Source organism: Macaca nemestrina, chromosome 8 (genome assembly GCF_043159975.1).
Source record: "Macaca nemestrina isolate mMacNem1 chromosome 8, mMacNem.hap1, whole genome shotgun sequence".
Classification (NCBI taxonomy): Eukaryota; Metazoa; Chordata; class Mammalia; order Primates; family Cercopithecidae; genus Macaca; species Macaca nemestrina.
Window position 1 is genome coordinate 11,108,798 of NC_092132.1, and position 15,118 is coordinate 11,123,915.

General features: G+C 37.8%; 1 long non-coding RNA gene across 1 annotated transcript in view; it reads right to left on the reverse strand.

Annotated features, from left to right (window-relative positions):
- The window catches only part of LOC105467303 (uncharacterized), a 54,785-nt gene extending 39,927 nt beyond the window's left edge, over positions 1-14,858 (reverse strand). The window contains exons 1-2 of the long non-coding RNA XR_978752.3: positions 14,488-14,858; positions 8,470-8,597 (exon numbers count right to left, since the gene is read on the reverse strand). This is a non-coding gene — a long non-coding RNA (uncharacterized lncRNA). The remainder of the gene's footprint in view (positions 1-8,469; positions 8,598-14,487) is intronic.
- Positions 14,859-15,118: the final 260 nt, after the last annotated feature.

Here is a 15,118-nt window from a genome sequence, read left to right on the forward strand (position 1 = left end):
ATCTTTTATTAATTAGTATTCTTTCAGTGTAAATTGTTTTTAAAAAACAGATTGAAATTGACTTGACTACAAAAGGGAATGTACTGCTGTATGCGACTCATGCACCATACCCGGGAATCCATCTGACTTCAAATATGCTTGCTCCACTGCTTTAGCAATACCACCAGGTTGTGGTTTATCTTCTCTCTGTATCTTGGCTCTGCTTCCTCTATGCTGACTCCGTTTTCCAGTAGGTCTCAGAGTCACTGATTGGCTCAATATGGCATTTAGGCTGCATCTTTTCTAAGCTTAAATCCAGCATAAAAATGGCCACCTGAAATACACCCAATTAAAATTATGCAGTTCACTCTGATCTCACTGACTTAAGTCAAGAGTCCACTGTCGAGCCAAATACTGTGACCTGCTGACTGGTGCAGGCATGTCCCTGCTCCTTCTGTAGGACTGGAGCAGACCTGACTCAACCAACATGGAATGAGAGTTGGGGAGCAGGCATCTCCAAACAACAATTGGGCCCATTGCCTCACAATGGGAATGATTGTTGGGAAAGGAAAGAATATGTTTACTGCAGATACACTGATTGACTTTTACCCAGGTTCGATATTGAAAACATTACCTGAGGCCAGGCGTGGTGGCTCATGCCTGTAATGCCCGCACTTTGGGAGGCCGAGAGCGGGCGAATCACAAGGTCAAGAGATCGAGACCATCCTGGCTAACACGGTGAAACCCCGTCTCTACTAAAAATATAAATAAATAGCTGGGCGTGGTGGCGGGTGCCTATAGTCCCAGGTACTTGGGAGGCTGAGGCAGGAGAATGGCATGAACCCGGGAGGCAGAGCTTACAGTGAGCCCAGATTGCACCACTGCACTCAAGCCTGGGCAACAGAGCAAGACTCCATCAGAAAAAAATAAAACAAAATTAGGAAGGTAAAAATGATAAAGGACTAGCAGCTGTACTTTGTTAATGTGATGTCAGAACCCACTTGGCTTATGAACTTTTTAACTGAGATCCATTTTGGATAAAGTGACCCATATAGTGTGAGGTGGAGAACAACCTAAAACATGTCATATAAGAACAGTTGGAAGTGGGAATGTTCAGTCTGAGGGAGATTTTAAATACTTTATTCCATAGTTGGAGAGAGATAGCATTACATCATTTCTTTGAAAGATCTTCAAGCCAAAGTAAAGACAGACTTGCTCTATGGGATTCAGGAGGCTGAGATTTCTAGTGATAAATAGCTGCCCAGTGAGGGAACATGAAGACTTAGTTAGAAATGTGTTTCCTATCACTGTAGCTGTCCAAGTACAGTTTTATCAGACAATCTGTTAAGGATGGTGCAGTCAAATGCCAATCACTGGGTGAGTGATTGTGCAAGGTAAACTTTTAATGCCCCTTTGATGCCTGAGATCCAATAGTTAACTGAGTTTAACATGAAGAACTCACATTGGTAAGAAGCAATTGTTTAGACTATAGATTACTTAGCAAAAGAAAATAAGCAGGTTGCTTTAAGAAAGAACATGGGAGATGGAGCAGGTTAAGAAAGCTTGGAGTTAGTTAGAATTTTGACTTTGACATAACAAAGGAAAATAAATGAGACAAAATGATAAACATGAGAAAGGAAAACTGAGTTAACTCTATTTTTGCAATGACCTTTGAACATGCTGTTTATTGGCTTTCTTGTCCCACCCTGGATAATCATGAGAGTCTAAAAACCTAGAGATTTCAGTGGTCCTTCTGCTTTTGTCTTGGAGCAATGCTGGAAAATGGCTATCTAAAAATTGTCTTAAGAGGGCATTCTTCCATTTTCCCCCTTAATGCTCTTTAGGGCATCACAACTGAGGTTGAGGACTACCTTGCTGATATTTTAGTTCATTTTCCCTTAGGAAAATGAACTAAATAATTTCATTTGTCTTTTATATGAAGTAAACCTAAAACCTGGGCTTTTGTTTTGATCTAAAGCCCAGGACTCACTGTTCTTTTTTTTTTTTTTTTGAGACGGAGTCTCGCTCTGTCGCCCAGGCTGGAGTGCAGTGGCCAGATCTCAGCTCACTGCAAGCTCCGCCTCCCGGGTTTACTCCATTCTCCTGCCTCAGCCTCCCAAGTAGCTGGGACTACAGGCGCCCGCCACCTCGCCCGGCTAGTTTTTTATGTATTTTTAGTAGAAACGGGGTTTCACCGTGTTCGCCAGGATGGTCTCGATCTCCTGACCTTGTGATCCGCCTGTCTAGGCCTCCCAAAGTGCTGGGATTACAGGCTTGAGCCACCGCGCCCGGCCGACTCACTGTTCTTTAAAGGTAGCTTCATTTGAATTTTGACAGCTGCTCCTCTCCAGCATACCATGCACTATCTTTTAAATTGCTAAGTTCAACCATATCCAAAAATTCAGGGTGCGCCACCATTTCACTAGCTGTCCCGGACCCTTCTGCTGACTTCTGGATTGTGTTTTCACATGGCCCTCGTGGATGTAGGGTTGCTGGGCTATGCAGTCCTCATCTGTGAAGCAGGTATAACACTACATATCCCCCAGGGAGAGGGAGGGGATAATACTTTTATATTCTTTGTAAATTGTGACATGGGTCGCAGTTTTAAAAAGAACTTCTAGTATTAGGAAGCCATTATCAAATGGAATGACTAAGGTCTGGCTTATTTCACCTAAAACCAAGCAGTTTCTGGGTTAATGTGGCACGGCCTATCCTGTGGATGAGCCCCTCCCAGCACCGGAGTGTGTCCATCTGTGACTGATGTCAGGAACTAGAAACAGCTGGGCATTGTGCACTTCACGGGTGGCTCCTGAATAAGATCATCATGTTTTGGAGAATGTTTCATTTGCCATTCTCCGTATAAATCTCTGCTTTCAAAAGTCTAGGATTTAACTTACCTCCTGAGCCTGGGATGCTCTTCCTTTCCACAAGTTTCTTCCAAAATCTTATTCCCATGCCTTTCAGAAACCTCTATAGATCCTTCCTCCCCCCACCTACTTGTACAGAAACCTGCAGGTCTTCTGACATCAAAGGCAAGTTTTTTGGTCGTTTTACAGTACTCAGCATTATTTGTCTCTATGTTAAGATCACTTGCCTCTGATTTAAGATCTTGGAAGCCTTCCTTGCTAGATATTGTACATGTGAAGGGCGAGGACAGCTTTTCTTTGCCTCTGTATTTTCAGCACCTGACATGAGTTATGACTCTGAAAACATAGGGAGAAAGAGAGAGAAAGAGAAAAAGAAAGAAAGAGAGAAAAGAGAGAGAGGGAGAGAAAGGAAGAAAAGAAAGAAAAGAAAGGAAGAAAAAAAAGGAAAAAAAGAAAAGAAAAGAAAGAAGTTAGTTTTAAGAAAGGACATGGGTGGAAAGCCTGGAGATGGAATTTTGATCTTGACAAAGTGGAATAGATGAGACAAAATGGAGAACATAAGATAGGAAAATTGAGAAAGAAAAGCAAGCAAGCAAGCAGATTCATATGAGCACCTCTTTCTTGGCCATCCTAGACAATCCTGCAACTAAGAGAATTATTTATGCCAGGTCATGAAGCAGCCTTGCATTAAACATGTCCAGCCATACATATGACAGCTTACACCCGGAACACATTTTGGAAACAACAGTGATAGAACCCACAATCATCTCCTTCTACCTGGAGCTTCACCCCAATCCCACCCATTGTTAAAATGCTGTTTCACTCTGAGTTGAGGATCCTCTATCTGGTGGGCTGCATCATGTCCTTACATCTAGTAAAGCAATTATATTGCACTATGACTTTTTTTCCCCATTCTGTGTTCCCAACTGAATCATGAGCTCTGCTCAAGGAGGGGGTCACACTGCATACATTTATTTTCAGTGACATCAGCTGGTAACCTTGGTAAGATGTTAAGTGAACAGACTGAGACAGCAAGAGGGAGTACTGATGGATGTTCCAAGAGATATACAATAGCAGAGCAGAGAGAAAGAGGCAGAAAGATCTCCCTAGGGTAGGATCTGACTATGTCTTGTCCTTACTGACTGCCACCTTCATATGATTGTGTGGGTATGTGCAGGTACATGTGCATGTATGTGTATGTGTATGCATAGATGTGATATTTATTGAATGCCTACCAGGTACAATGTTAAGCTTTTTGTATCAAAATTTCTAATCTTCACAATCTTATAAGACATGATTTATCTTCCACATTTCATGGGGGACATAAAAGTCCATCAGAAGAGAGAATCTTTTTATTTGCCCAAGTTCACAAGCAAAGTTAAGCAAGGATTTAAACCCAAGCTTGTTGGACTCAAAATCCATGTTCTTTTTACTAAGTAACCTTGACTTTGTATCCTGCATGCAACTTCGTCTTGAAATATCTTTTATTTCTCCTGGTTTCATTTGCAACAGGGTACTCTTTTACTTCCTTTCCTCCACAATCCTATTTCATCAAACTTAGAGTTATCCTGAAAATATCACCGTCTTGGCCCAGACAGCTTCATTACATGTGCTGCTACCAAAGACATCATGTTAGAAAATTATACATTCTGGCAAGAAAATGCCCAATATATCATTTTCAGATCAAATTCACTGAAAGCTTTGCACATTAACAGATCAAAGGAAAACCCACAGAATGTCAGTGAGCTGTCAGTCCTATATTATGAAACCTTCTCTCACCTCTGCTGATGTCCAAATATATTTGTAAGCAAACAATTACTTCATCAAATACACTCTTCAGATTCTACACTGCCCAATTTGTCTAAGAAAACTGAAATCTGTGTCAGAAGAGAAACCAAAGCATGATTATTCTGGTTTATCTCAATTAAGAGTTTGCTAGCCTGTGGTTATGGAAACATCTCCTGTTTCATAGGAACCCCATTCCCAGGAGGAGAGTGCAAAAGTCAATAAGGAGTTTCTATGCACTTTTATTTCCACAAAGGTCTCCCTTCACGTCATCAAAATTCATGGTGCAGCCTCTTAAAATTAAACTAGTTACTAAAGTCTTACCATCAGGTAAATAGCAAAGTTAATAAATATTTTAAAAAACACATACACTTGGAGTTCCTCAATGGTAGGAGCCATGACTTATCTATGTCAAATTTCTGGTTCAAATTTACGTTCATCTGTAGCACCTAATACAGAGTAAGTACTCATTAATTTTGCTTTCAATTGAATTTAAAATCAATTGTCAAAGTGAAGTCAAAACATAAGGTAATTAAAATCATAATAACAATGAAAAACCCTTCATCAGTATTCCCTGTATTCCATAAAACTCACATATTTTATTTATAATTTTTAAAATAATCATGTTACCATTCTTCTGATAAGGAAACTGAATTGCAGGTGAAGGAGGCCAGAAAAAAAGTAGTAACTGCAACAACAATATCAACCATGGCAAGGATAAATATTTGTATAGTACCTAAGTTTACAGATTTTTACAATGTATAACTTGACATTTTAACCAAATATAGACAATGTAATAAATGCTTTACGGTATGAGAATTAAGATTAGACTGACTTAGATTAAATTTCAAACTTTGGAATTTATTACCTGAGTTATCCTAGGCAAGTGAATATACCTAGAAATTCAGTCTTATCATCTCTGATATGTTATCTGTCACATAAAGTTGAGAAAATATAGTGTATGTAAAATACCACACACGTGAAAGCAACTCAATGAACAGAAGCCATTATGATGAAATGTGTTATATTAGTATTCTTGCTAGTATCTTTATTTATTATTAAAATATATAATGCATTGTCTAACGCATTATTAATGTTCAGCATAAGTTTGTTCTTCACTGTCTTCACTTACTGGACTTTCTACCCTTGAGAGAATGAATGGTGATGGAGTGAGGCATGCTTATGCAGACCTCCTGGCAACTTTTGCTTTGTATCATTTCATTGTATGTTATTTCATTTCACTTCACATCATTTTTATTTCATTTCACTTTACTTGACAAATTTTCTATCATTAAAAATATTTCCTGCACACACAGAAATTAGCTAATATATATAAACATTTATGTTTATATTAGCTATAAGCATACACTGCATAATTTTCTATATTTGCAGAAGAGTAAGCCTTTACTTGAAGCTTAGTGGGCCAATAACCTTCTTGGGGTTAATGTGACAGAGGCAACTGAACCGAGTCTTACGGAAAGAATATAATTTGGACACAAAGATAGGACTTCACAAGGGGCATTTCGGGTTGCAGTGAAGCATTGGGGAAAGTCAAGGGGGTGGGCAAGCATTAAAACATCATTGCCCAAAGCATCCACCTTGTCACAAAATCCAATAAGAAAGCCCAGAACTATTTCTGCCATTTACAAAGAGAAATGTTTTTCAGAGCATATGGTTTGGACTCTGTTCAGCTAGTACTCAATTATCCCTGCAGCAAAAGGATTAGTTCCAAATGCTGGACAAAATATGGTGAAAATATGGACACTGCATTTTCCTTTTAGTGGTGGAACAATGGGTTTTGGCAGCACATAATTCAGTTATTACTTTATTGAATGATTAATCAAGCAAAGGCATATTAAGCTCCTATTGTGTGCCAAGTAGTATACTCAGCAATGGAGATACACTGGTAAATAAGCCCAACCCAGCGCCTGACCTCCAGAAATTCAAAATGGTGAAGACAGATCATCACAATACAGTGTAGCAAATGATCAATTATCTATTAAGAACAATAATACCTCTCACAATGACAAAACTATTGAAAACTGAAGAATAAACTTAAAGTGGAGCTAGAGGGAAGGGGACAGAATAGGAAGCACCAGGAATCTTTCCCTATAACTAGACAACAAGTGCACTAGCAGAATCTGTATAATGTAACTATTTTGGAACTCTGGAGTCTATTGAAAGTTTCCAATGTCCATGAAAAGGCTTGAACAATAAATTATAGTTTACTTTGGTCAATTTCACCTCTTAGCATGGTAGCAGCCACCCATCCTCCACCCCCAGACTGCCTCGTGACAGGCAGCTGTGCCTGTGTTCTAGGAGTAGCTTGCATGCAACTTGCAATAGCCAGGATGGGGAAAAAAAAGGATTCTGTTTTCTAAATATCATGGATTAGTGCTCTGATCAATGATTACTGCTTCTGATCTCAGAGATGCAGTTGCAGAGGTGGGCAGTCATTTTTTCAAGCTCCTCTGCCTCTGGTGGAAGGAACTTCCAGGGGAGTTAAAGGGTCAGTGACAGTATCTTTTTTGTTCCCCTTTATCTTTTGTTTTCAGCTTTGGGAGTTGAAAACACTTAAGCCAAAACCACTAAACCACAAAAACACAAAAGCCACTTATTTACATTTTGAATGTAAATAATGCAAACACTTATTTACGTTCAAAAATAACCACAAATACAATGGAATTTACTGTGCATGCCAAGAAAAAGGCACAGGCTCTGAAAATAAGAACACTTTATACATTAGGCTGTCTCTGGCACAGACCCATCTTACAACAATCAAAACAACAATGACAACAAAAACAGACAACTCTAGAGAAGGAAAAGAATCGAATCTCCACAGTTACTACATTTATCATATATATATATATGTATACACACACCATATATATGTATATACCATATATATACACCATATATATACACCACATATGTATAGTTTTCAACAAAAAATCACAGATCATACAGAGAAATGGGAAAGCATGGTCCATTCAGAGGGAAATTAATAAATTAACAGAAATAGTTCCTGAGAACAAGATGGTAGAATTACCAGGCGAAGACTTTAAAACAACTGTCATAAAAGTGCTTGAAAAATTAAAAGAAGGCCAGGCGCGGTGGCTCAAGCCTGTAATCCCAGCATTTTGGGAGGCCGAGATGGGTGGATCACAAGGTCAGGAGATCGAGACCATCCTGGCTAACCTGGTGAAACCCCGTCTCTACTAAAAAATACAAAAAACTAGGCGGACGAGGTGGCGGGTGCCTGTAGTCCCAGCTACTCGGGAGGCTGAGGCAGGAGAATGGCGTGAACCCGGGAGGCGGAGCTTGCAGTGAGCTGAGATCCGGCCACTGCACTCCAGCCTGGGTGACAGAGCGAGACCCCGTCTCAAAAAAAAAAAAAGAAAAAAGAAAAAAGAAAAATTAAAAGAAGACATAGACAAAATCAAGTAAACAATGTATTGGCAAAGCGGCAATATCAATAAAGATATAGATAAGACAAAAAAATCAAAAAATTCTGAAGCGAAGACATACAATAACTAAAATAAGAGGGACTTAAAAGCATATTTGAGCAGTCAGAAGAAGGAATCGGTGAACTCAAAGACAGGACAACAGAAATTATTGAGTCTGAGAAACAGAAAGAAAAAATGTTTTAAATGAACAGAGACTAAGTGGGGCATCATCAAGCAAAATGACATATGCTTTGTGGGATTTTAAGGAGAAGAGAGAAAGGGCCAGAGAGATTATTTGAAGAAATAATGACTGAAAACATTTCAAATTTGATAAAAGATATGAACATAAACATCCAAGAAACGAATTACAAGAAAAACTCAAAGAGGCCTACCTTAACACACATTAAAATCAGAATGTTGAAAGCCAAAGACAAAGAGATTCTTCAAAGCAGCAAGAAAGAAGTGACTCATCACATACAATGGATCCCAATAAGATTATCAGCAGATTTCTCATCAGAAACTGTGGAGGCCAGAAAGAAATGGGTTGATATATTCAAAATACTGAAGGAAAAAACAAAAAAGGCTATCAACCAAGAATTCAATATCTGGCAAAACTCTCCTTCAAAAGTGAGCATGATTACTGTGTAATCTCTTTTTTCTCCCCCATTATGAGGTCCAGCATATCCCCTAGTTGAATTATGCTGAGAACCATTATTAATAACCTGGAAGCCAGCAGGGAGGAGAAGACAACTCCTGATAAGGGTTTCTACTGCCTAGAGAGAAATCTAATCTCTGTAACAGTCTCCTTTAATGGTGATGTGCTAGCTCTTAATAGGGTGGGTGGATCGTTTTTGCAACCTCTACTCGTTTGAGGTCAGGGATGTCTATAAAGCCAGAATTCTCAGGGATACCGACCCAGATGTTCCCATCCCAATTTTAGGGTTCCAGATTTTTCTTACCAGAGCCCTGACTTCAGTTTAACAGAGCTTTCTCTTTCTAGCTCCTGAGAGCCTCTGGACCTCTGTGACTCTAACAGGTTTTGAGTCTGCTTCTCAGTTGTGAGTCCTCTTCAATTTCAGCATATGTAAGTGTCTCTTTGTGAGCTACCAAAGGACAGTTTGGCTCTGATAATTAACCTTTAACTCTTCGTTAGCTGTTGTTAATATCACATTAATTCTCTACAGGACTTCAGTATAACTTAATAATTACTTACAAATCCACTATTTTTGAAGGCCTTGTCTCTCTCATATCTTCCAAATGTTTGAATTATCACACAAGCAAAAGTACTATCCTCCATCATGACTTTTTTTTTTCAGGTAACCACTGATGAAATCCTCAACAATTTGGACTCCACTTTATGTCAAGAACAATCTGTACCCTGCATTTCATGTAGGATATTATCTTCCTTGCTAGTCAAGTGGTGAATGATCCAGTTCTCAAGTCTCATCCTACCCCTGTTTTCTGAGACTACTTCCAGTGATATTTCTGTCAGTTCTAATACTCCAAGAAGCATAAACCAATATGGAATTAGATATTCAAGAAATATATTGAGGGAAAACCCTATAATGAATAAAGGATAAGGGAAAACAATAATAGGGAGATTATTATGAGGCAGATCTGGTATCTGTGAATGAGATAGAGAAGAAGAAAGTTTGAATCTCAAAGCACAGTGGATTTGTGACTCTAAGACTAATGGGGATTTATGAAGCAGAGGCTGCTTCATATTGAGTAGGAATCCTGGTCCTAGTCCTCCACCATGTTCAGTCATTGGCTGGGGGCATCCTGGGGGATACATGGCCCCAGAGTTCAGGGGGCAGCAGTTAGGGCTGTCAGAAACTCTGACTTTACATCAAATTCTTTTGCAGGAGTTCTGAGTAGAACATGCCCATGTTCATTACACTGATTTAAAAATGAATCTGGAAAATAAAAACAGGAGCAACTGAGAAGTGTTTGAAACAGAAGAATAGTGAAACTGACTAGCTGTACTAGTTGGAAAACTTACTCTAGCACTGTATTTGAACAATGGGCTAGCATGTAGGTTAGTCTCTTAATATCTAGATTCACCACCTTCTCATTTGTTCTCCTTGACTATGGAGGCTGGAGAGCTAAACGTGTCAGTTCCCCAATGTGTCCTGCAAGTGGAAGGAACAGGCTACCTAATTCATTGTGGACCAATGAGGTGTAAGCAGATATCTGTTGGGGATATTGTGAGTGTTCTGGGAGCCACTATTGCCAAGGACGGCAACCCCAGCTTGTTTGTGGCTTAGGCTGACCACCCTTGAATTTTGTGTTATGTGATATTAATAAATCCTTACTTGATCAAGATATTTCAATTGATTATGTCACCTAAATTAAATTCTATTTGGATGAAAAATGTATTTTTTGTTAAAATAATAGGTCATTTTAACAGCACAGAGCTAAAAGCAGACCTATGATTCTATGGAATCTTAATATTTCAAAGTTGGCATATAAAATTAGTGAAGAACAGATGGATAATTATTGGTGTTGGGACAACTATATATTGGACAAAAAAATTCTTTACGTTATACACAATAATACAGTTCATATTGAATTGCAGCTGATATTAAAAGTAACATAGGAGAAATTTGGAGTACATCAGACTTTCTAAATAACTCATAATGTATAAAGTCATAAAGGAAAATAATGATCTATTACATTATTATTGAAGATTTCTGGATCACAAAAAGCCCCATAAATGAGTTAAAACTCAAATGACAGGCAAATGCATGTGACGTATCTTGACAGCCATAGACATAGAGATAGAGATTATTAAAATCCATAATATGTAAGGTACACTTCTGTATCAATAAGGCAAAACAATATCTCAATTAAAGCTATATGGACAAGTAATTTCTGGAAGAGAAACTATAAATGATCAGATAAATGGAAAGACAATCTCACTAGTAATTAGAGACATGCAAATTTTTAAAATGGCTATCATTTTTGACCCATCATATTGATGAAATTTTTAAAAGGATGGATAAAATTAAAAGTGTGACAATGTAGAGATATAGGCACTTTGTTGGAAATGTAAATTTGTAAGCCTCTTTGGAAGACAATCTTCCATGTTAATCACAAGTGAAAGTGCACATGACCTCTGCTTGGTAAGACTGATGCTACTGCCACTGTCCGTCGTAGAGGAGCATGGGATGCAAAAGATCTGAGGTACAAGGGATCTTTGCCAAATCAAGAACAGGTGAACTGTGGCTTCAAAGTTATTTGCCATAAGGAAGAAATTCCAGGAAAGAGGAATAAGATGAACCTTTTTCAGGTGTGTAATTCTGAAACCATGTGATTAGCTTTGGGAGATACTGAGGCTTTGGGTGGCCAGAACAGAGAGTGAGTGTGGACAAAAATGAGAGATAGAACTAGAGAGTTAGGAAGCAACTAAGTCACAAACGGCTTGAATGTCTTGGAGATAAAGGGCTTGGATTCACAATGCCATGAGGAACCAGTGAAGAAAGTGACCTTACTTGATCATTAAGAGGCTCCCTTTAGTTGCAGTTTGATTGGTACAGTGGAGAGAGGAAAGTCTAGGATGAAAACAATGAGAACCAGAACACAGAGAATAGTCAGAAGATGGGAAGGTGGGTCCAGAAATGAGAAATTCTGTGGAAATCAGATTAACTGACTCACCCAGTGCCACGAAAAAACATTCATACCAGAGTTGTGGGGAGCACTTACATCTAAAATAAAATAAAAAAGAATGGCAGGTAAGAAAAAGCAAGTGGCTGTTTGGGAAACTGTCTAGGAAATGTCAAATGTTTTATTTTATGTGACTTCAAAATGAGAAGCTCTCTTTCCCCATGCATGGTATAATTGGACCTGATCAAAATTATTCAATGGTTTGAATTTGCTGCAACTGTGAAATGGGGAGAAGGAAATGGGCTTAAAGTCAGTTAAACTTGCAATCTAAGTATAGTTCTGTTGCTTTCTAGATATGAGATGTTGGGCAAGTCTCTTGACTTTTAAATTTCAGTTTCCTCAAATATAAAATGAAAGAGACAGTATTTTGTTTCATCATGGGTGTTCTGAGGTTTGAACACAATAATATATATGAAGGAGGCTTATAAAATATAAATGCAATTTTAAATGTGGCTAAAAGTAGTTAAGAGATAGTGTATCTGGATTCTTAAGGTTTGCAGGTGCATTCTTGTAAGCTGTTATGAATGAAAATGTCTAAAATCTACACAAATAAGTGCTGCTTGTCCAAGACCCATCTTAGATTTTACCTAATTATGTGGTATTTCTGTCTCCAACTATGACTGCAATTTTTTTTTTGTGGGTCAGGCCTCTCCTTTGTTCCTTCTTTTGCTTCACTGCACAGAGCCTAGCTTAGCATGGGAGTGGTACAAATGCATATTGATCAAATGCAATTAGATATTGTACTAGATAATTTGGAATATGTTAATATGTAGACTAGGGATTCTTAGTTTAGTTTTAACCTGAGAAAACTGATGCTCAGAAGGATACAGTGATTTGCTCAAGACACACTGTTATTAAATGGTGAAAATGGGATATAACCCCTGGTATTTCTGACTGCAAAACTCATCTTCTGTGAAGAACTAAATTAAGTTGTATTTAATTCCTGAGCTGCGGTTGCTTCATAAACGAGCTTAGGTTTACAATCTGAATTTGGTCTTACAACTCTGTGCGGTGCTCTGGTCTGCCATGTTATCCACTGGGCACACTCTGTGAAAGTGTGAGAGGTCTTCCAGGTGACCTATCCAATTAGAAGAAGAACCAATGTCCTATATATTAACCTCAGAGGAAGAAAAGACCTCTTCTTAGTGTTTTCACAGTAGGATGTTGTACTTAATAACCCTGAATCTGAAAAATCAAGAAATAAAAAAAGTCCTAATTACAACTTTTCAGGCATTGTCAGGGGGTTCAAGAATTTGCTATTTTATCTTCAGTAAAATGAGAGAACATTAGACCTGGTAGGTAATTAGAGATTGTCTAGTACCTCTGACTCTAATATCAGATGAGAAAACTGAGTCCCAGTCAAGTCAGATAACATCCCCCAGATTATACAGGAAGTTAGTGGCAGAGTTGGAAATAGATTCCATTTAACTGTCTTTCAGGAAAATACAATTCTTTCCACAATAGTTTTTGGCAGTCTGAGATAAAACATTAAGGCCACACAACTCTTAAAGAAGCAAATTGAAACACTAATGTTTCTATCATATTTTCAACTTATTCTATCGCCTTTCCCTTATACCATTGTACTGCATATAAAATGTGTTTCAGTAAATTGTTAATTAATTATTTGATAAAAATACCAGATTGGAATTTGCTTTAGTCATTTACAGGAGGAAAAAAAAACCAAACAGAGGAGTTTTGCATGAAGTATGTCTAAGTAGTTCCTCCCAGACATGATCCTCCAACAGGTAATGTAATAAATGGTGAGGGAAAAACAAAACATGGCCTAAAGTTACTAGAAATAAACAAAACCAGGCAGACTCTGGATGGAAGACTGTATGACATGGAATAAGTGACTTTTTAAATTTTAATTAATTTTTCCACTTTTAGCTTAAAAGCAGGTTAAAGTCAGTGCCATGTTGGATGGCTACAACAAATCAACAAAACACAACAAAAAACAAACAAACAAAAATTACCAACCAAAACTACCAACCAAAAAAAAAAAACCACCACCACCGCCAACAAAAGAAATTTACCATCTTTCTGGCTCACAGAAGCAAAGGACAGAGAGTGGGGCAACCGCAGTGATTGGAAAATAAGGGGCCTTGACTGGAAGGAGGGAACAAAAATTTAAAGAATAAGCTCTGTCCAAATCTCAAGTGATTCATGAACTACACAAGTGTGAGACAGATTCTAGCTAAGGAGGAAATTTAAGCTTTTACTTAAAAGCTAGAGTTTGCAATTTGAGTCTAATCAAATTAAATGCCTGATAAAAACAAAACAAACCGACATATAAAATTATATTTCAGAAGAATGTAACATCTAGAACCTCCAAATCTAACATTAACATGTCCAAGACATGACAACGAAAATTACTTAACAGATGAAGATCCAGGAATGTCATTAATTCTCAAAAGACAATCAACATCAATCTTGAAATGATTAATGGGAGTTATCAAATATTTTAAAGCAGTTATTGTAATTATATTCAAAGAAACAAGGAAAATAAACTTGTAGTCAATAAAAAGATGAAAAGTCTCATCAGAGAAATGGAAACTTAAAAAAGAGAATGAAATAGAAGTTTTAGAACTGAACAACACTATTTGAAAAAATAAATCTATTCCAGTTTTAAGATTTTCATATATTATAGGTCTGTCTTATAGGAAAAAGAAAAAAAAAAAAAGAACAAACATGGCTGAGACTCACTGGAAGTTAGAAGGAGGGCAGAGCATACAGTGTACACCTACCTGGATGAGGAGCTGCAAGACTTGCAGAGGGTGCTGAGAAGCAATGAGTTTTCCTTTGCCTAGAGTACTATTTCCCAAATTAAATTCCCTAAGATGTCAACAGAAGTTACCAAAAAATAGTATATGAAATTAATAAATGAGAGGTTTTTAAAATCTGAAACTGAAGTACTTCTTGAAGCTCTCTAAAAAAAACATGCAAATGTGTGATTTGCGTCTCTAAGAAGAGGGATGCAAAGCAGGTTCCAAACATATTCAACTACAGAAACCTTTCTATTCCAGTGCATGTAGAGGAACTCGTGTTCTGCAGAACACACTTTTGGAAACAGTAGGATAGAATCCAATCTTCTTGTCATAGAATTCAAAGCTCTTTGCCATTTAGTCCCAGCTGTTCAAACTCATTACCTTTCAGGATTCCTCATAAGATGTATTAACACATAAGACTTTATGTTTTAGCAATCGTGATGTATTCTTTGTTTTGTATACCAAAGCACCTTTACCTCATAATTTATGCAACCTCCCTATACACACAGAATGCTTTTCTGCAATGTTGTATCTTCTAGTCCTATCTCAATGATTGTAGTACCCCCTGAGAAGTATGAGAAGAAAACAATCTGAGTTTTCATTGTGAGAT